Source organism: Myotis myotis, unplaced genomic scaffold (genome assembly GCF_014108235.1).
Source record: "Myotis myotis isolate mMyoMyo1 unplaced genomic scaffold, mMyoMyo1.p scaffold_m19_p_16, whole genome shotgun sequence".
NCBI lineage: Eukaryota > Metazoa > Chordata > Mammalia > Chiroptera > Vespertilionidae > Myotis > Myotis myotis.
Genome location: NW_023416320.1, coordinates 21,476,604 through 21,498,317, shown reverse-complemented (window position 1 = coordinate 21,498,317; position 21,714 = coordinate 21,476,604). Strand labels below are relative to the sequence as shown.

At 38.8% G+C, this 21,714-nt stretch overlaps 1 protein-coding gene across 7 annotated transcripts in view; it reads left to right on the top strand.

The window, feature by feature from the left end:
* Positions 1 to 7,838: 7,838 nt before the first annotated feature.
* The window catches only part of TRPS1 (transcriptional repressor GATA binding 1), a 230,466-nt gene continuing 216,590 nt past the window's right edge, over positions 7,839 to 21,714 (top strand). For 3 of the 7 annotated variants that reach the window (XM_036338105.1, XM_036338104.1, XM_036338098.1), the window contains exon 1: positions 8,245 to 8,816. The gene's annotated coding sequence lies outside the window, so the exon portion shown is untranslated. Of the gene's footprint in view, positions 7,990 to 8,244; positions 8,817 to 10,128; positions 10,406 to 12,099; positions 13,872 to 15,686; positions 15,807 to 21,714 lie in introns of those variants that run through there. The other 4 variants (XM_036338100.1, XM_036338103.1, XM_036338101.1 and 1 more) reach the window with 4 other exon arrangements.

The window sequence follows — 21,714 nt, the reverse complement described above, 5'->3', positions numbered from 1 at the left end:
TCTGTGTATGGTATATGTATATGTATTGTATAATGATATATACATAGTTGGATATTAATTTAAGAATCTTGCCTGGGACTTTAAAAAAAAAGAAGTTAAAAACGTTGAGAACTGCCCTAACTGGTTTGGCTCAGTGGATAAAGCGTCGGCCTGCGGACTGAAAGGTCCCAGGTTTGATTCCAGTCAAGGGCATGTACCTTGGTTGAGGGCACATCCCTAGTAGGGGGTGTGCAAGAGGCAGCTGATCAATGTTTCTCTCTCATCGATGTTTCTAACTCTCTATCCTTCTCCCTTCCTCTCTATAAAAAAAATCAATAAAATATATATTTTTAAAAATGTTGAGAACAGGTTAGCTAGCCTGTCTAAACTTACTTTAAGTCTGTGAATAATAGGGGGAAGGGTAATTAAATTCTCATTTAATAAGAAGTAATTGCAGTGATCATGTAGTGGTCATCTGTAGTCACAGGCATGTCCCTAATCTAAAAACCTCAGATGTCCTCGGGAAGAGTGAATAATATGGCTAGCAGTCTCAGATATTGCCAATATTTTCAACCTCTAACTTGTGGATTTCTTGGGGCCCAAGAAATTCCCCTTATCCCCAGGAGTCTTACCTTGTTTATCTTACTGACTTAATTAGCTTTGAACTAGAGTATCCAGGCCTTTCTTTCCAGACAGAGCTATCTCTAGATTCTAGACTGGAGCAAATTGGAACAATTGCTCAGGGCTCTGCTCTGCTGGGGAAACCCAGCCAGCTGGGGCTGCTACAGTGGATGTGTGATGCTGGCTAGGGAGGAAGGAGGCAGGGTTGAGAGTAATACAATAGAGCACAACGATCAAACACAACTAGCACAGTTTGTAGAGCATCCTCTACCACCAACTTTTGCCCACCCCATGAAAAGGCAGCGACCCCAGTGCTGCTGGCACTGCGAACCACTGTACATGACCTTGCCCTCTATATCTGAATTACCTTATTCTCAACATTAGTTCATGCTTTCATGCTTTCACCCAACTCACATTTATCAAGGTCTGCCTTTGTATCTTCATATTTGTAGTAGATTGTTTAGTATTTGTCGTAGTCAAAGGACTGCTGTCTCTCATACATTAATGAATATAAGAATCACATGGTGTGATCAGCTTGCATTCTCAGGCCCCACCACCAGAGATGCACATTCATTGCATGAGACCCATACATTTATACTTTTAAAAAGCACCCACGTTAGTTTCAGAAGCACTGAATTCTTAACTAGATCATAAAATCCTCAAGGTAGGGGGCATGCCACTCATGTACCACTTGGTTCCCCAACACTTAACACAGAGTCTGGTACACGATAGTTACTTAACATATATTTATTTAACTATTGGATTATATTATAAGGACTGTGTTGGACCCTAGAGTACAAGGATGATTTTATCACAAGCCATTTTGTGTTCAGCAGAGTCCAGGTAGATAACTCAAGGAATACTCGAAGAAGCATTTAAAGAGAGTTTAACAAAAGATCATTGACAAGTCACAGGCAGGGTTTAGGGAGGCAACAAGACATGGTGAAACATCCAGGGCCTAGCAACAGCCAGAGGCAGCTGCCCCTAGGGCTAAAATCTCAAGGGGGGAGTGGTGGGATGGGGGCCTTATTACTAGAACCTTGTGAGAGTGCACCCATAGCAGAGAGTGGGGAATAAATACCCTGACTGTCTCTCTTCCCATTCTCTGAGCTGGTGGTGTCATCAGTCAAACCCTTCAGAAACCAGATGGCAGGAGAGCCCAGGTGAGGTAGTGAACCCCCTCTCATGGCACCGAGCAGAGAGAGAATAGCTTCTTTCCAGAAGCTGGAAGCCTGCCGTCTTCTAATCAGTGTACAGTTACTGAGGAACAAAGTTGAGAGTCAAGATAGTAACTAATACTTATCACTGGATCATCTGGCCATGTCTATACACCACTCCAATGGTCCAATTCATCCTGCACGAAGGATGAATCAATTGTGTGAACACGAAGATGAAATGTTAATTAAATGGAAGCTTTCATTTCCCAGATGATCACACACTCATAAACACATGCACATGTACACACACACACACACACACACACACACACACACCCTCACATACTCTTTTCAATGGGATTCATGTGATATTTTGAAGTGTGACCACTGTGAGAACCTGGATAGTTTGATCTGTACCATCAGTTAAATATCAAATAAGTGTTTGGTCACTTAATGTCTCCAAAAATTAATGGCTATTGGCAGATTGACTTACATTACCATGATTCACTATTTTAATGTTAAAGAATATAGAGAAAAAACTACCATTAATGTTTAAAGAGATAATTATTTATCTCTATTGCACTTTCACAACTTTCCTAACTCACACTTCTGGCTTCTAAAACTACAAATAAACCCTTTCCATCTGAAAATTCTCAGCTTTCTGCTTCATTTTTTTTTTTATAACTCCATAATGCCTACTATTTAGTTAACAGTCATTTAATTTGGTATTTTTAGAGCAACATGGAATTATGAACCAAAACTTAAGATAATGAGGACAATATTTCAGAGAAGGACAAACGTCTCCTCTGATATATTGCCAAAAATATGCTGCTGAGATGAAGACCACCCACAAGCCTCAACTGGCACATGATGTATCGGCGCATATGTATTAAAGAAAAAGAGAACAGAACGGAAGGAAGAAAAGGCCACATGAAGCATCTGAAACTGGGCTCAATAGTGTGTTTCTGAGTAAAACGTAGAGAGGTTGTTCCAATCTCCAAATTCAATTTAACAGATGTTATTGAGTACCTATGATTTGCTCATCTTCTGCCCTCAAGAATCTTTCAGTCTAGCATGGGGGTGGGGGGTAAGTCAACAACATAACATTATACAGGTCACTGTGATACATTGCTACCTCGAGGAAGAAGCAATGCCCTTAGAAGCTTACTTCCTGCCTTGTTGGGGAAGGCTTCATGCAAAAGGCAGAATCTGAGTTTGACTTTAGAAGAAGAGATGTTACTTAGCATGGAGAGCTGGCTTTCAAGTAGAAGGTAGCAGTAAATATGAAACAAGACATTCTAAAGTGTCAGATGGTCTGGCGAACGACTCCACCAGTGGGTCAGGAGAGTGGCCTGTGTGGAAGCCTGGAGTGAAGAATTAGGCCAGAAAAGTGTTTTGGACTACGTTATGGGAGAACTTGAACGCCCTAAGCACTTTGGTGTTATTCTTTCGGTAGTTGGAAGTCATGGATTTTTCCCATCAGAAGTAGAATATGCAAAATGGAAATGATCTGATCAGATAGCTCAGTATAACAATGAACAGAGGGAGAGAGAGTAGAGTGATAATGCTCAGTGGGATGTCTTGGGAGAGGTAATAACTTTTTAATTTGGGAAGGCTCTGTGTGGATGGAAAGAAAGGCAGTAAAAGGTACACAGTCCTTTAGAAAAGAAAACAAGGGGAAGACTAGGTAACTGATTGAATGCGGGTCGTGTGGGAGAAGGTATTGCCAAAGATGTCAAATGTCTGAGGTTTCTGGTCTGGATGACTCATACCTTCAAGACAGATAGGGTTGGTCTGTTTCCTTCCTCCTCCATGTTGTCTCTTTATAGCCTCCTCTTCTTAAATTATGATATCAGACATATGTCATTCAAATTCACAAGTTCGATTTCTAGTGTAATATTTCAGTCTGAAATTTTGGCAAAATCAGATGTGGGGCTTGGTTATATACAACTGAGAGTTAATTGAATAAAGTTTGGAAAGTGGATGGGATGAAATAAGGGTAGAAATAAGGAGAACTTTGGAAAACACCTACTTTTCAGGGGCAGATAGTGGGTCTGGGTTAATTCAGATGTAAATGTCCTTTCTTAGTAAGAGAAAGGAAGTGAATCCAGTTATTTCCCATAATAGTTTGGGTTGAATACATGGCACTGAGCAATACTATTTAATTCTGCTTTCAACCCAATGATACTATATGGTTGGACATTTATAAAGTCTATTGAAAATGCAAGAATCGTTATTATTCTGGGTCTCCCTAGGCAGGGGTGTGTGTGTGTGTGTGTGTGTGTGTGCGCCTGTCTGTGCCTACACCTCAGAAATTTGTTTCCTCTTTTAATTAAATGAAGCCCATGTTTGCTGGCTTTTGGGGTGGGCTGCAAGGCCCATCTGTTTAAGTAGGCAGTTGCCTGATATTGCAGGGGGGAGGATTGGCAAGTGTAAATGTGAATTTGAATACCAGATACAGGCTATTTAAAGCTGAATTTATCTTTAATAAAATCACCCAGAGGTGTTCGGCGATAGGTAGGTTGGAAAATGGTCATAATTTGTGTGCAGTCTTTTTTTTTTTTCTTTTTTTTTTTTTTTCGGTTGAGTGGCACATGATCCAGAGAAGAAATAGAGTCGGGGAAGTTCATGTTTGATAATGCTCTGTTTCTCTAGGTCTCACCATGCAGGAGGCAGACTCCTTCAATAATTGCTTTTAATATGCTGGAAGGCAAAATGTTCTTCCATTTCATATGATACAGTACTAACTTGAGAGCAAATAATACATAAATGTTTTCTTGCTAGTATGTGTTAAAGCAGTTGGCATTTAGGACCAAGGGTTGTCAATCTTTGAGGTTTCTGAAAGGAATTGCAATTTATGACGTGTTAGGGTAAACAGTTGGATTACATTTCTGAAATACGTGTTCCATCAGGTAAAATCATTGTGATTACAGGCACTGGAACTGTAAGTAAGTTATGTGGTAAAAGGTGGAAAATGTAAAACAAGTATGCTTTGCTTAACTACTAATCCCTCTTTGTATCTCTGCTGAATAAACTACAAGAAAAAGGGGGGGGGCAGAATGTTTAAATAATAAAACAGAAAAAAATGCACTACGTAATTTTAGTAAATAATAAGCATTATACAGCTCAAGGAACTCTTTCATCAGTGGTCCAGCCGTGAAAGAATATTCCAGAATTCAAAGAATTACAAAAGATTACAAAGAAGTTCTTTTAGTTGGAAGTTATTTCTTTTGTTTGCTTTTTAAAAATTTCTCTTCACTTGCCCTTTACTTTCTGATATAGCTGATAAAAGCACAGGTTGTCACTTTGACATGGAGACTCTATTGTTCAGAAACACTTTGCAAATAAAAGCAAAAGAAGAGAATGGCTTTAAGAGCTTTGCATATGTTTGACAGCAGAAGACAATAAATGTAAATAAATCTTTACTATTTCCCCTAATTCAGTTTGTGCCATGCACATGTCAGGACTATAAACACAAATCAACAAACATTTGAAAGAAAACAATATACATAACTTATTTTATATATTAAAAACAACTGTCAAACAATTATGACCTCATGTATTAGTTGGTTGTTTTGAAATATTCCTACTAGAATTAAAAAATGCTCTGAGGGCCTTTGAGCTTATACATATTGTGTCAATCAAGAGCATATGTAATACATCTAAAGCATGAGGTAAAAATTTTCTTCATAAATTATTTCATAAATAAATAATTTGCTTGAAAAAGTTTACAAAAATATTTGTGCTTTTATTAACTGCTCTACAGATCTTTTGTGGTTCATGTAAATGAATTGATACAGACAGCATTTTGCTCAGCTGAACTCAAAATACAAAAAGGAACATGAAGAGAGTCTTCATCTCTCAGGCAAACTTCAGCAAAATTGGGTCCATGAAACTCCATTCATTAAATTTTTAAGTGAACATGAATTTGTTGGCTTCGGTACCTGAAGTGTAACTTTATCCTTTCAATTGAAGGACATAATTCACTCTCAGACCTTTGGCTTTAACATTTTATATAATGTATAATTTGGGGTACACTTAATGGTCAAATTTTGTATTATTACAGGTGGAAAAACACCAGCCATCTCAAGGGTTTTGTGCTTGCAAGAGCATGTAATTTCATTATTTTTTTGAACCAATTTAATCAATGCTTGTTTCACGTGAGTAAATTTACACCCTTGATGATTGGCTTACATGTGAGAGTGACGAAGAGGAAGATCACTTCCCCTTTTAAATGTCATTTAAGTCTTGGGGAGCAGAAATAGATTAGGGGACTAATCCTTGTGATATATGGTGCTATTTAAACTTTGCTGCTAAGATGCTATTGCCTGAGATTTTTATCAGTTAGATACCAGCTTCAGCAGTTTTAGGTGGTATTAACCCTTTAAAAACAAACCCTTTTACTATTCAGATTCATATTTCAAACTTTATTTGATCTAATATTTTTAGTTAGTCATGACTCAAGAATGTTTCCCTCAGATCCTTTTTTTCTCCTGAATAAAAATGCTTCTCACTGCGCCGTGCATATTTCCATAAATGTCGGTAAGCTAATTTATGGCTTAAAAAAGAAAATAAAGCTCTATATTTAATATATGAATACTTTTTACAGTGGAAATTGGCAGTGGACAGTATTAAATGACTCTAGTGTGAAAATATGCAGGTGGTCATTAGTAGCTGACTCTGAGATTTACTGAAGATTTTGATATTAATTTCCCCTGCAAGCAGGACTATATATAAATCTTACTCTGTTCCCAAATTAATTTAAATTGATGGTCACATATGAATAACTCCATGCATATAAGCTTCATTGTCTTCTCCTTTAGGGAATATATTGTTTGCCTCATTGTGAAACTGTATTTTGACTACTGTTTTACCTGACTAGTTTCCCTATTGCAAAAGAATTAATGCTTTTCTACTCATAGTGTCTGGGACACAATACCAAAATTCTGGAGCAAAAGGGCTACAAAAAGGAATCACAGATCTGCCTGACTAGGAATAAAGATCTTAAAAAAAAAAAATAAAAAAGCATTAAGGTTGGCTTTTTCACTTCTGATAATAGTATGTTTCAAAATATACACTTAGCTTTTTTCTCTTAAAAGATGCAAGAATCATTTAGTGAAAAAAATATTTTGGAGGAAATTACTTCATCTTTGGCTGACGGATTCATGATTGTACGTACCTCTCTAAAATTCTAATTTTAATCATTTTGCAGTTTGGAGAAGGAAGGATGTTTCTTCTTTTAGCACAAAATTAGTTTAAACTGATTTTCACCAGAGGAAAAACATGCCACTTAAAGTCACCCAACTGAAGAAAATGGAGTCCAAACTCCCAAGAGATATTTACTTAGTTTTTAACACCTACTATACTTTGGATCCTGTCGTGGTACTCCTATGAATTGTTGGTTTTTAGAAATTTAAAAAAGAAAGAAAGAAAGAAAGAAAGAAAGAAAGAAAGAAAGAAAGAAAGAAAGAAAGAAAGAAGGAAGGAAGGAAGGAAGGAAGGAAGGAAGGAAGGAAGGAAGGAAGGAAAGAAAGAAAGAAAGAAAGAAAGAAAGAAAGAAAGAAAGAAAGAAAGAAAGAAAGAAAGAAAGAAAAGGAAAAGAGAAAAACCCCACCTGGTTCAATTCAGTAACTTATTTTGAGAGAATTTCACTTAACAATGAGAGTATTTGGAGATGTGAAGTAGTAATAAGAATGGCATGCTTAATTCAGTGTTCCTTGTCTGCTACTATAACTCCAAAGAGCTGCAGGTACTAATCTTGCAGCACCTGAGTAATGTTCCCATTTTCTCTATTTTGTGGTACCCCATTTAAGCACCCACAGAGCTTGCTAGAGTCCCCCCAGCCCACAACACCATAGCAACCTCAGTCCGCACTTCTCCAACTCAGGACAGAGTTCAAGTTCTCAGCCTCACTGGCCATCAAATGCATGGGAAACACAGACCACCGACTAGGTGACCTAGGACTTCTTCATGCCCCAGAAAAAGGGCGGGGGAGGGGCGGCGCGCGCGCGCACACACACACACACACACACACACACACACACACACGCACTCACACACACACAAATCCTGCGTCGCTTAATTGGGAGGGAGAAGGCAAAGTAACACCCAAAAAGGTAAAAGCACTTTTGGAGTTCTTTGGACGGTTCCCGAGAGCATCTCCGAGTGTTTTGGGGACCCACGATCTGGCCGCCACGCGCCGGCCCCCACCTGCCCCCCACCCCCTCCCAAGGTAAGTCCTTATCTTTTACCACCTTATTCCCTAAAGCTTTCGGATTTTTTCCCCCTGGGTTTCCAGCCCGCACGTTCACCCGGGGGGGAGGGGGGGAGGAGGAGGGGGGAGAGGCGGGGCGGGAAGGTAGCCGGGTCCCTGCCCCGCGCCGCTCTCATTTGCGGCGCTCAGACGCGGGCGAAGTTCTCGCGCAGCCGGCTGGCCGCGGCCGGGGCCGGTCCCGGCGGGCGGCGGCGGCGGCGGGTGCTCGGAGCCGGGCGGGGCGGCGGCGGCGGCGCGGGGACGCGCGCTGTCTCTTTAAGGGAGCTCGGTCTGGGGTGGCGCTTTCCTCCGCGAAGGCTCCTTTGATATTAATAGTGTTGGTGTCTTGAAACTGACGTAATGCGCGGAGACTGAGGTCCTGACAAGCGATAACATTTCTGATAAAGACCCGATCTCACTGCAATCTCAAGCGTCCTCTTGTTTGGTGCTGCTCGTTCCTCCAGACCCCGCGTCCTCTCGATCGCGCTCTCGCCTTCCCATTATTATTTTATTTTATTTTATTTTTTAAACAAAAAACAACACCCCCTCCCCTCTCCCACCCGGCACCGGGCACATCCTTGCTCTATTTCCTTTCTCTTTCTCTTGCTCTCTCTCTCTCTCTTTTTTTATAAAAGGGGGGAGGGAAGGAAAAGGGGGGGAGGCAGGAAAGACCTTTCTCTCCCCCCCACCACCCCCCCAAATAATCCAAGATCAACTCTGCAAACAACAGAAGACGGTTCATGGCTCTGGCCGCCGCGCCACCATCTTTCGGGCTGCGGAGGGTGTTCTTGACGATTAATCAACAGGTAAGGAGGGGAGGCCCGGGCGGCCGCGGGGCCGGGGCGCGGGGGGCGCGGGGGGGCGCGGAGCCGCTCGGCCCGGCCGGGCACCGCGCTGCGAGTGCTGCGCCCGCGCGTGTGTGCGCAAAATGTGGGCGATCGCGAGCGGGGAGCCCTGGGAATTAAAAGTGACTTTCTTTGAAAAAAAAAAAAAAAAAAAAAAAAAAGCAGCGGAGGGAGAGTGTGCAGAAAGCCAAGCGCAGGCTTCTCGGGTTTCACATGCATTTTCTTTCTTCCTTTTTTTGCGCGTGTGATTTCTTTCTTTCTTCTCTTCTGCTCTCTTTCCCCTCCCTTCCTCTCCTCCTTTTGGTGGGTCGGAGGCATCTGAGCCTTAGAAACGAGCGACTTCCAACTGCAGTAGCCCCTGGAGTCAGGAGGGTCAAGTTCAGCCGCCGGGGAGGAGGAAAAACAAATCCCCATTTGCCAAAAAAAGAAGTTTCAGGCCGGTGCCCCCTCCCCCTCGCAGCCCTACTCCCCCTCGCTGTCTCTCTCGGGCTGATTTTAATTCTCTCCTACCGGGCGCAGCGGAGGAGCTGGAGGTGGCTGGACCCGAGGGGCCGCTGCCGCCGCCGCCGCCGCCGCCGCTGCAAGTTTTCTGGGGGCTCCTGACAAGCGGGGAGCACACTAGGCACCAGCATGCAGAGTAGTAAGTTGGGCGAACTTGGGAGGGTCGGGAGGGGCCTTCGTGCGGTCCCCAGAGTAGGAAAACAGCACCGGACTGGCGTTGGCTTGGGAAGAGTTTGCAAAGCCAGGCTCCAAACTTTTTTCCCTTCCAGGCCCAGCTGGGCTGGAGGAGGAGGCTGGTCGCATCCCCTGATGCACCCGCCTGTGCGCGGCTCAGGGCGGCTCGACCGAGGGGTCGGTGCCCCGCGGTGCCATGTGGCAGGGCCTTGCAGCCCGGGCGCTTCCGTCGGGGCCGAGGCAGGGGCAGACTTCCTCTGCGGGTGCGGATGATGCGCCATGTGTCTCGGGTCAGCGGACACTGGCCGGTGATTACACGCCTGACAGCGGTGGGACAGCCCGGCGGACGGGCGCTGCGCCTCCTGTCTAGTTCCTGTTTGGGTTCTAGAGGCACGCACCGTGCAAAGGCCAAGGCAAACACCACTGCCCCCCTCCCCCCAAAACTCCAGGATTGCAGGACCCCGTGAATAATCTGAGGGTGAGGCGGAGGTGGGAGTTGTTTGAAGTGCAAAGCTGTTTTTGTGGCTGGGGAAGCTTTTTTTTTTTTTTTTGGTTTTGTTTTGTTGGTACCTGTGTGAGATGGTGGTGTTTCCCTCCCACCCCTGGGAAGTCAGTCGCAGTTTTATGGCCCGAAGACTCTAAAGCGATTTAAGTTAGAGGGCGAGAAGGACTGGTGGGTTTCAGGGGTGGGGGGAATCTTGGGCTTATTAAATTTCAGGTCTTGCTTTACTTCCTCCTGTCTTTTTAGGCCTCATAATTGATAACTAGGCAAGTTTTTGAGTCAGAGCGATGGATCTTTAATGATGAACCCAAAGTATGATAGGATATTCATCCTTGCCCTATTTTGGACAATCACGGCGAGACTTTTCAGGGAGGTAAGTGAAGTGAGAAGCTTTAGCGGGAGAAGTGAAATCGCAGAGAAGTTAGGCCGATTCCTGACTCATTGCACTTCTGTGAAGTCATTGAACTTTTGTAAACGCACCAGGTGAACAGGAAAGGGTCTGGGAGGGAGACTCAGTGCAAAGGGAAAACCCAGATAGGGCCCGAGACAAAAATTACACTGAAGTGATCACTCTAGGCCTGGTTGTTGGCTTACATGGGATTGCTCACAGCAAAAAAAATAAAATAGGAACCTTCCAGCCAGTCTTCAAAGTCCTTCAGCTCTTTCAGCGCAAACCTATGGATCTTGCTGGCATCATGTTACTACTTTGCTGCTGGTTTTAGGAAAAGTTGATCATTTCGAAAAGGCTGCCAGAGTTAAAAATGCAAGGGGCAGCGAAGGAAAGTAATGCGCCGCAGCCAGTTCTTGACGTGGACAAAATGAGAATGAAAGTTTCTGCACTCCCTGTTGTCAAGCTTCTTACAGGCTGCTCATTTGCTGAGAACCCTTTCTCAGATATTGCACCAGTTAGTGTAAAAAAGCCAACCAGCTCTGAAATGGTGAGGGCTTTTTTTTTTCTTCCCCCAAGTATGCCAGGGTTGTGAATAAATACAGGGTTTGTATGGGAAGATGAAGCATTTCCTGTAAGTTGTGATGCTGACAGGACAGTCTGGAAATGATACCAACATTTTGAGGATTTTTTTTTTTTTTACCTTTAAGCGAAAGTTTATTAATGGCATGCTTAATCTTAACAAGTCAAAAATGTCCTTCTTAGAGCTTCCCCCTCCTCAGATGGTTAAACTTTCCTTTAAGGTTATGCCCTGGGATGAAACGTGTCTAGGTTCAATGTGATGTACAGGGCCACTAACGGGCTGACGTTTGACGATTATTTCTGGATATTAATAATGTGAAAAGGAAGTTTCTGAGGGGAAATGTAATTGAATTGCCAGCATTCTGATTTGATTTCTCTAAAGGTGAGGCTTCTCGAAGCTTCAGTAGTACTCTGTTGGCAAAGTATTCTTTCCCACCCGTGAGCTGATGTGTGCGGCTCACCGATATATCTGTTGTATGTTAGGATGTATGTGTGTGGAATACTTTCCCGCACATAATAATCACTAAATCTGAGACTCTCCAAGTAAATAGTGGAACATAACAAGTTATTTACAAAAAAGTTTGTCACCCCTTTGGATTCTAGACGCTGTGAGGGGCTCTGCTGCTATTTTGATGATGCCCTTTGTGTCTTCAAGGTAACGTTACATGTAAGGAGAAAAGCGTCCTAGGAGCTGAGAAGTCTGAGTTGGTTTTAGACCTCAGCGTTTTGGCGATAATATTTTAAGTGATTTTATAAAAATTTTGCTTAAAAACAGGCTAGACTCTCAATCAGTGTGCTAATCTTAAGTGTGGTCCATATGCCCCTACCATATTTTCAGTATTATTTTTACTTTTCTTTTAAGTCATATTGCTTCTGAGTTGACTCTGATTTCCGCAGTGTAGGTCTCTCACATACACATAAGGAAATCTTCATTCATCAGGAAAACCTTCAAAACAGGGAAATGAATGCAGCTGTGGGAAAGCTGCTTTTAAGATCCTAGTATCTCAATGATGTTTCTATTATATTATCATTGTTATTATTTTTATTGTGTGTGTGTGTGTGTGTGTGTGTAGAGAGAGAGAGAGAGAGAGAGAGAGAGAGACCACAATTTGTATTTATTGATCTGCATATTTCTATGAAGAATGCCAAAAGGTGTTAAGCTTTAATAAACTGCTGTCTTACCTTCTTTGTTGAAGTAAATAAACATTACTGAAAGTTTTAAAAGAACTTGTAGCAAATTGTTTTTGAGCTAGAGCTTTATTTTAAATTTAAAATGAGCACAAATATTGGTAACTGGCCTTTAAATGTATCCACAATATATTTGTATAAAATTTATTTTTTGTTACTTTACTGTCCCTCTAATAGCCAACAATACCATAACAATACTATGCTATTGTGTGTAAAACAAAATAGACTTTTTAAAAAGTTATGCACAGGTGTTTATCATCAATTTCAAGGGAAAATCATTATTTTTGAAATAAGCACTTTATTTTAAGTGCTTAAAATAAAATGACGTGCACATTAAGACATATTCTTATTAAGATATTCTCTGGTGTGTAAAATGAAGCCATTCATTCAACAGACTGACAACTTTCCACTTGGTATTTGCCTTTGCTTAATTTAGTTTCCGCAGGACAGCGAGTGTGGTAGTCTGCATCTGTTTTTGGCAGGCAAAGAAAACTATAAACTCAGACGGTTCTGTCCCAAATAGTGCAGCTCACAAGTTACAATCAATTTGATAAAAGCAGCCAAGTTTTATGGACTTGCTTTCTGTTGTTCATCCTCGGTGAAGCGTTCAGGTAACTGAGGTTTCTTTCTCTCTCCCTTTTGCTGGTTCTAACTACTAATACCATCGATAACTAATTCTGAGTCTTGTTTACTCCTTTCTCGTATTTATTTCTTATTGAAATGTGGAGAAATTAATGGCAGCATATCGAGACTTGGTTTTACCTTCTGGTAACTACATTCCTCTTTTAATATCCTACAGAAAGAAGTAGATTTTTTTTTTGTTTCTATAATCATAATGATTTATGGAATTGTAGGGTCCCCCTTAGATAAAATATGAAGGAACTCTTCTAGCCTTCGCCAAGTAGAAATTTAATCTGCTTTTCGAAGGGTACTCGTAATTCTTACGTATCGAGGGGTCTAATGCACTTTGTAATCGTTTACATTGAAAAAATTGAGCAGAGTTTTGGTAGTTATCAAAAGTATGTATCTCCTAAAAAACTTTAACCCACTGGTGAAAGTAAATATGCTAAAATGCCAAGTGTTGTTTTATACTACTGTTCAGTAGCAACCAGGGCTGCTGAGGGAATAGCCACTTTAAAAAATTTGTCCTGGAGTAGAAGTGGGTCTTAAGCCGTTTGTTTATTTGTGTAGGATATTTGATTAATTATATAGGGCCCTTGCAATGTCTTCAGTGTTGATCTTATGGTCATCTTTAGGCTTGTGTCCTATCACCCCGTGGTTCTCTGATCCCTGGGAATGGAGTTTGTTGGTCTTTGGTTTGGTTCTCTGATGGCTATAATAATGTAGAACTTGATTTAAGTTAGAAAGAGAACTTTTAGAGTTAAGGAAACCTCACTGAATTTGAAGAAGAATCTGTGATAAAAATAATTTAAAATGTTAAGAGTTAGATGAAGAAATCTGACTGGTTACTTAGCAATGCCTACTTTTTTGTCATCCCACTTTTTTTTTTTTTCTTCTCAAGAGCACAAATACAAGTAGCAAAACAAAGATGAAATTATCTATGTATTTCCAATTTGAAGCATCATTGGAAATCATTTTATGATTGAGAGCTATGATTGAAATACCCATAACATCCAGACACTTCAAAGAAGACATGAAGGCTACGCTTTTTCGTTCCTAAGTATGTTTCATTAAAAATAAGAGAAAACTTTTAATTTTTAAATATTTTCTAGCTCTTTAAAAACCTGCAGTAAATACTTTACAAGTGGCTAGACACCTTCCCTGGTGGTTTAGTTTATACAAGCAGGAAACTTTCTCTCCTACTCTTTCTCTCTTTCTTGTTTTCTTTAAACCAACTGACGTAATGCCAAACTTTGCTTTAAAAGAACAGACAGAAGTAATTGGTAGCTTTTAACTTTTAATAATGTTCTGGATTGGTTTTAGTGGCCAAAATGCCATTTAAAAAAAAAGAAGTTCAAGTAAGAACGGGCTTGTGGCCTGAGGAAGAAAGGCTCTGTTGATGTAGTTATTTTTATTCTTGTTTTTCAATCTGTTATTAAAAATCTTTCCTGCTGAACACTGCCGGGTCTCTCCAATCGCTCTCTGTGATGGCTGGTGCATTTCAGGTTACCGTAACTTAAACAGTTTTGGGGTTTGGGGGAGAAGTGGGTATTTGTGTTGCGTTATTTCTTTTTTATTTGAAAAAGGACATTTGTTTTTGTTTCAACCGAGATGAATTAATTAAGATTATCAATGGCGACAGGTCAATGAATATGTTTATATAAAGAACGCTACACCTGTTAGCAAGAGCCTGAACTGTGGAAGTTTAATTGTGGCATTAATCATTTTTATGTGCAGAGGAAGGAAAATAGATGAAACTTTACCAAAATATATTTTGAGAGGGGAAAGCGTTCATTTTAAGGGTCAGTTTGTTTCTGCTGGTGTTTTTTTTGTTTTGTTTTGTTTTTTTCTCTCTCCCAATTTTAGTTGATCATTCTTTAACCCTATTAATTACACAGTGTTTTTAAGTTTTTATTTTTTCCCCATAGTCATCTTCTCTCTTCCTGATCTTGCGCAGGCGAACAGAACTTTCTCCAGTTAGGAGACATCTTGGTGATGTTGATTGACATCAGGGCAACTTCAGAAGCTGGCAAGTCGGACAGTCTTGCAGGAGGGCAGAGAGATTTGTGCCAGTGTTTCCTTCCTTGGGGAAAGACACTCCACCCAGAGATGGGGCCCTCGCCCCACTTGATGGGCCAGGACTGAGCAACATTACTGATGTGATTGTTCCTAAGGTTGAAATCTTATGGTTACTTGTCTGGGACTTGGCTTTTAAGCCCAAATTTGTTCTGAGATTTTTTTTTTTTCAAACAGTGTATTTTAGAAATAACACATACTGAAAATTAGGCATCACATTGATACCTTAAAATGCCTTTTAAGACATTTATAATAGTCATAAAAACCACTCCACATATTTAGGGAAGTTGAGGTGTTCTCTCGTAGAAATCTGACAGTTTTGATTTACCTTTATGTGTTTCTCAGTTTTTCTTGTGAGGACTGTAGACTTGAGTTCAAATCAGAGGCATTCTTTCTTTGCTAATTACTTCTTTCCTTAAGGAGTTGTCAGGAAAATCTTTAGAAACTTAAGCTATAAGTTGTTTGCATCAGAGTGTCTTTAAGTAAGTCTTGCTTTATTTTATTTTTTCCCCAAGTTTTCAATCCTAAATTTGAAGTTATGGGGTTCTCTGTTAGTACATTTTTATTTAATGAATGTTGGCTTATTCAAAACTGAGGGGACAGTAATAAAGTTTAGCAAGAAGGAAAAAAAAGGGAGGAGGAGGTGTTCAGAGCTGCTATCCTTTAATATCAGCAGTTTGTTTACTGTTCAGAGGCGGGGAGGGGTTGGAGAGGCTTTGTGGAAGATGATATAAAAAAAATCCATCAATTGCGCATATGATCCCCTCCCCTTAAGGTTTACTTAAACAATATGTTTCAGTTTTGCCTCAAACCACTCGGCACCACTTCTGCTCCAAGAATCCACCACTCTGTTGGATCCTGAGCCATTGAGGATGACACTTTCTGTTATAGAATGAACTGCAGTATTGTTTGAACAAAGGTAACATTTTGATTTGTGCAATTTTGGGGCGGTAGATACCTACAATATGAGAGGAAATCTAGCAGTGTGAATGCCTGCAAGTGCTTGAAGTATTCACAATAGCTATTCTGTGTTTAAGTTATTGCTGCTCTGTGTGCATGCTATTGTATGTGTGTGTTATGCATGTAATGTATATGGACTGATAATATGAAGGAACACCTTGGTGGTGGAGTCTTAATATGCTGAGCCATTCACTCTGCTCTTTAAACATGAATCTTTTAAGGAGATACATGATCTACTTTATAAATTCTAGAAGTTTGAAATGAGTATGGAGTTTAACAGTAATGAAGCCATTACTATCACAATACTAATATCACCTCCGAATTTACTAAGAAATTTAAGAAATGACAGAAAACTATAAATCAAAATGCTACCATTCAGTATATTTTAAGATAATGTTTCCAAAGTCCCATTTTTGTCGAGAGTAGCAGATAAGTGATGGTGCTGTTTCTGAATATATCCTTTTATGGGACAGCACTTTACAGTTTACAATTCTGTCATCTCAAAACGTTATGTAGAAATAATATAGAACATGTAAAGACTCCATACTATGACCATACCATTTTCCCCTAGGGTGATGGATTCTGTGCGTCACCCAATTGTGATGCTGTTTGCCAGGCTTGTAATACTGGTTTTGAGGGTTGCTGTATGTCCTATTTCATCAGGCAACACAATACAACAACTTTGGTATCTAGGTAATTGACACAGTCAAAGTAGGCTCTGGAAAATGTTCCAAATACTTTTAAGTAAGTCAGAAGTTAACTTATATATTCAATTTATTTAAGACTTGAATAAACAAATGACTCATTGTCAGCTCTTTAAGCCTTCTATAGTAGTGTTAAAAGGAAATATTCAAGTGTCCATAGTTTATTTTGTTTCTCTTTTTCCTTTATGTGAAGGGAGCATGGTTCATTTATTTGCATTTATAATTGTTTCATCTGTTAATTACTTTGCATTCATGGTAGTGAGTAGCATAGTATTGTAAAGAATAATAAGCATATTCATATTATCGAATGCATATGTCTCAAGTCTTAAAAAAGCATTAACATTATTTTATTAAATTGAGTATTATAATAAGCAGGAATCGACCCAGTGTAGGGTGATAGATACAACACAATTGCTATTTAGACAATAAATATATTTTAGCTGTTGAAAAAGAAGAGATAAAAGAGATTTTGCTTTAGAGCTTTTTTATTTGTTATATCTGAACAGAATTTATGAAACTTACAAATCAAAACATTTATATTATAATGTGCTTCTTGATTAGATTCTAGCTTTCAGTGAATTCTTGTGAATCACTATTTTGATTTCTTCTTATAGAAGTATCTATTATGTTTGAGATCAGATACATCTATAAATACCGGTAGTGTGAATATATGCGGTAGAAATTTGTTTGTGGAATCTAAATTTCTCTATTACATATGATACACTTCATGTGCAAAGGCATCAAGCATTACTAATCTAGTTTTAGCTTTATTTTTCTCTGAGCTATGCACAAGTGCAGCATATGAATTTGTGGCTTCATATTAATTTAGTGTGTACATGAACGTGTGCGTATCTGAAGTCTCATTCATATAGAATGTTTCTGCATTACAGGCACTGAATGGAATTTTAACATATTACCTATTTTTTGAAATGACTTTAGTCTTTAATTACTTAATGCATCCCAACACTGATTTAGAGGTTAATTTAATTATAATTTTGGTTCTGAAATGACAGCAAGCTTGGCAAAACACATTAAAAACCAACTTCTACTTGTGACTTCTCTGTGATGTCATTATCCACACAGCATCCTTAGCTCTGACAGATGTAGAAATAAATACAACAGCCTGTTTTACTCTCAATACTATGAAGTAATCCCAACGATATGCAAGTTCCTAAAAGAGAGTTTGATATTTGGTTCTGCTTTACTGTTTGATGCCATTAAATATTTTTGAAAGAGAATCTAGCTCACTTTAACTTTTAAAAATGCCATTCAACTGATGGAAGTTAAGAATGATCATATATATTAATTGGAATCAAGGCCCATGTTATTAAATTTCCTCGAATATTAGTGTAATTATTAAATGATGAATAATTCTTTATTATTTTTAGGTATACCTTTGAGATCTTTTAAAATCATGTGTTTCTGTATTTGGTGGCTGAATTTTTGCGTTAATAAATCAATTTAAATTATAAATTGAAAAAACAGAAATGATAATGTTTAATACTGTCTTTAAGTTACTCTTTTTAAAAATGATTGCAAGTGTTGCTCCTCAATTATGCAAACTTAGATAAGTTTTAGAAAACAACTTAGGTACAAGTGGCCAACCCAATTACATATCCAAGTAATAAGTAGCATAAAACAGTATTTTCTGTAAATGTAGAGTAAAAGATGTTTCTCCTTTATTTTTAGAGTGAATTTGCATTACATTCATTGGATAGAAAATGTGGTCAATTACTGTGAAAAAAGTCACTATCATCTAAACCTAAATTACAATGAACAATTTATTTTACTCTATCTCATCACTGTTTATTTTACCTTTAAATGTCCCGTTCTTAAGACAACTTATGTTTTGGAAGAGTGCCCTAGTGACTTACTTTTTACTTTTTCTTGGTACTTGATAAGCTTCCAGTAAGAAAGCTGCCACTCGTAAAATTTTAGGCCAATACTAAGAATCCTAATGTACACATTTTACGTGCAAATATGTGTTCATGATCTTGCACATTCACTTTGTCAAACATTTAACTCTTTGGTGTTACACTTTTGTACACACCTGTCCTGTAACTTTTTCCTCCAAGAATAGTTTAGCATATCATTGTTCACGTTTAATGATGTCTACATGCTATGGACGCTTCTTGAATACTTCGATGTATCAGTGATAATAATAACAATTTTAAAATGAGACCAATAAAGATTACAAGTGGAGACTAGGAGGTTAGATATGAGCGTAAACAGGTTTTCATCCTCTTCGTTTTTCCCATTTTGGGTTCCTATAGAAAAAGAGAGAGAGAGCTGAATAAAAGGGGGACTTGCATACTGTACACTCCATGATAACGTAAGGAACTATTGCTATATCTAGCTTCATTTATTTGTATATTTTTGACAAAGAAAACTTTTGACCTCCTTGCCTGAGGTACGTGGGGATTTTAGATAAACCCCATTGGGGTCACACTCATCAGTTCCGGCTTTGTGTGACAAAAAGCATAGCTTCTGGTGCGCTCCTTTGCTGTTTCCCTTCAGGAGTGGAAGTCCCGTAAGTTAATTTGGCATTTGAAAGCACAACTCGAATTTTCCCTTTTTGAAAAGCCTCTGGCTGGTTTTCAGAGTAAGCAGAGATCACGGGCAGCGTGATGTCGTTCATTTCAGGATGCTAAGGGAAATAATGCCGAACCCAAGCATGCTTCCTTTGGATTATTCTGCCATGCTTTATTACCATTTTTTTCTTTCCTCCTTTTTTTTCTTTTTTTCTCTTTGGGAATTTAATATTTCAGTTTAAAATTTCTGCAGTATTTCTTCTTTTAGTGGAAAAAAGTGCTAGCTGTGGGTTTTTTTTGCCTACATTTCTTTATAATATTTATTTTGGGGGCAGTATAAGAAGAGGAAAGGCATACACTGTAAAATAATTTCACTTATTGATTTGTTGCGAGCAGGCCTTTACCGTCCTATTTGTCTGAGGAAATGCATTGAATGAAATTAAAGAAAGTTGTGGTATAATTTTGAAACAATTGTAAGCACCAACTGACAGATTTCTGGCAAAAAGATTAAGACAATTTTAGTTACTCAGTGCTGCTACCAAACTCTGTAGTCCAAGTTTATAAATATGTATCTGACAAGTTGATCACGGATGATGCTTGAAATGCATGTGTCTTGGTTCAGGGAAGAGAGTACTTACATTAGTCTCACCGTCAGTATGCTTTATTCAGATTTGCAAGAAATAGAATGCCAACTATCCTGTTATCAGCCCTTAGGGGTCTTTAGTAAAGAGTTTTATTGTTTATGGTAGCTTATATCCAATAACATCAAGCACTGGCAGCTTAACATATTTGTACGTTGAGCCCTAGCAAAGTTCAATAAGTGCTTGTATATATTTCCACCACGATTTAGGGAGTAATGTGCTAGAGTAGTAGCCATCTGCTAAGGAGGATTTTGAGGTTTGGAATTTGTAGCTGATTTTGGGGAGCCACGGCATAAATGTAATAACTGGTAGAAATATTCAGAGCAATCACCTTTTATAAAAGTTAGCTCTGTCTTTCACATCTAGGAAAATCTAGCAGTGAATGTTTGCGTTTTGTATGTTTTGTCTCCAAGCAGAGGAAACTGACAGTTTTATGTTTTAAGTGCCGAAGGTTGTTCTTGGCTAAACAGCCCCTGGGTTAATCACTGGGATGTTAACTTGAATTTTTGTCTTTAAAAGTTTTCAAATTTGAAAACGAAATATGCTTCCATTATTTCCAAATTGACATCCTGCATTCTGGATTGGTTTTTAGAGAAATGTTTTCCAAATTCTCTTGGATTGCTTGAAGTCCATTGATTTTGAAATAATTTAGTTTTGTTGTTTTTTTAAGCTTTTCAGAAAGGAGAGGAAAAACTTCATCTTTTTAGGGTTTTCTTATTACAGAATCCTTGTTATTTTCCATAGGATGCAAATTAATTTTGCATTAATTTTGTATTTTTTCTTTTGCGTTATCTTTTTAGAAACTCATTTGAACTATCAAATTGAGAGGTCAGTGATTTCATTTCTCTTTCCATAGCTTCCTATGATAAGATATTTTGGTCATTTCTAAGGATTCACTACGGAGAAATCCTTTTTTATGTTAATCGCATACTTGTATTTTTACTTCAAAAATTGGTGTTTGAAAATCATGTATTTATTCTTTTAGGTAATTGCAAAAATTCTGAATGGTGTAAAATAACATGACATCTAGTTATTTCTCATTTGCGTCTTAGGCAATTTGTATCTAAAAATGCAATTGAAGGAAAAAGAAAAAAAAATATTGTAACCACCTTTGACATCAATTAGGGTATTCCTGTGGAATTTTCCAAAAGTAATAGGAAAATATTAAACACCGTGAATGCACAGGGTTAAAAGTAAATCTGTATATACACTGAAGACTTTAATCTGACATGTCTTAGTGTAAAGGTGTGTTTAGTCTAAAGATTTTCTCTGCTTTTGCCTGTATTTTATTTTGTGCAAACGACTGCTTAAAATGATTGGCATCCTTAAATTATAGTATGTGTAAAACAAATAAGGCTGCTACTGTGAAGAAGCAGCAGCTCTGCACACTCGTCTTAAAGCCTGTTTACAAATATTTTTGTTCGGAATAAATGCATCAGGCCCTAGAGAAATAGATACAAAATTGCAAGCTTAGTATCCCTAACACATCACCCACGCTATTCACTGAAGGTGGAATTGACTCCAGAGAGCGCCTCGTTTGCACTCCTGGTGGAGTGTATTTAACAGTATTTTGGTGTCTCCACTGGTAGAAATGTGGACATTTCAACCAAACACGCCCTCCTTTGGTCCTTATGATGTCAGGATACCATTTTGCCAAAAGTTGGGTCCAGTGTAACCAAAACCACGTTGCACAATTAAGCTAATGTGGTGATTTCAAATCACGTTAAATGTGCTATTTCGAAAGGATAATTTTAGAAAATTTACCTATTTGGAATCTAATGGAAGAGCTGGGACAATGTTTTTAGATTTAATTCAAAGCTTCTAGATACAGATAACGAATAAAAAATTTCCCCAGATTGTTTCTTCTTTTCGTAATGTAGGGTTTATTTGCATAAACAGCGTTGTAGAAATAATTTGACAAAAGATGATCATATGAAAATATGAGCAAACTTTCTGAGCCCAATAATATGTGTTCTTTATTTCATTAAGTT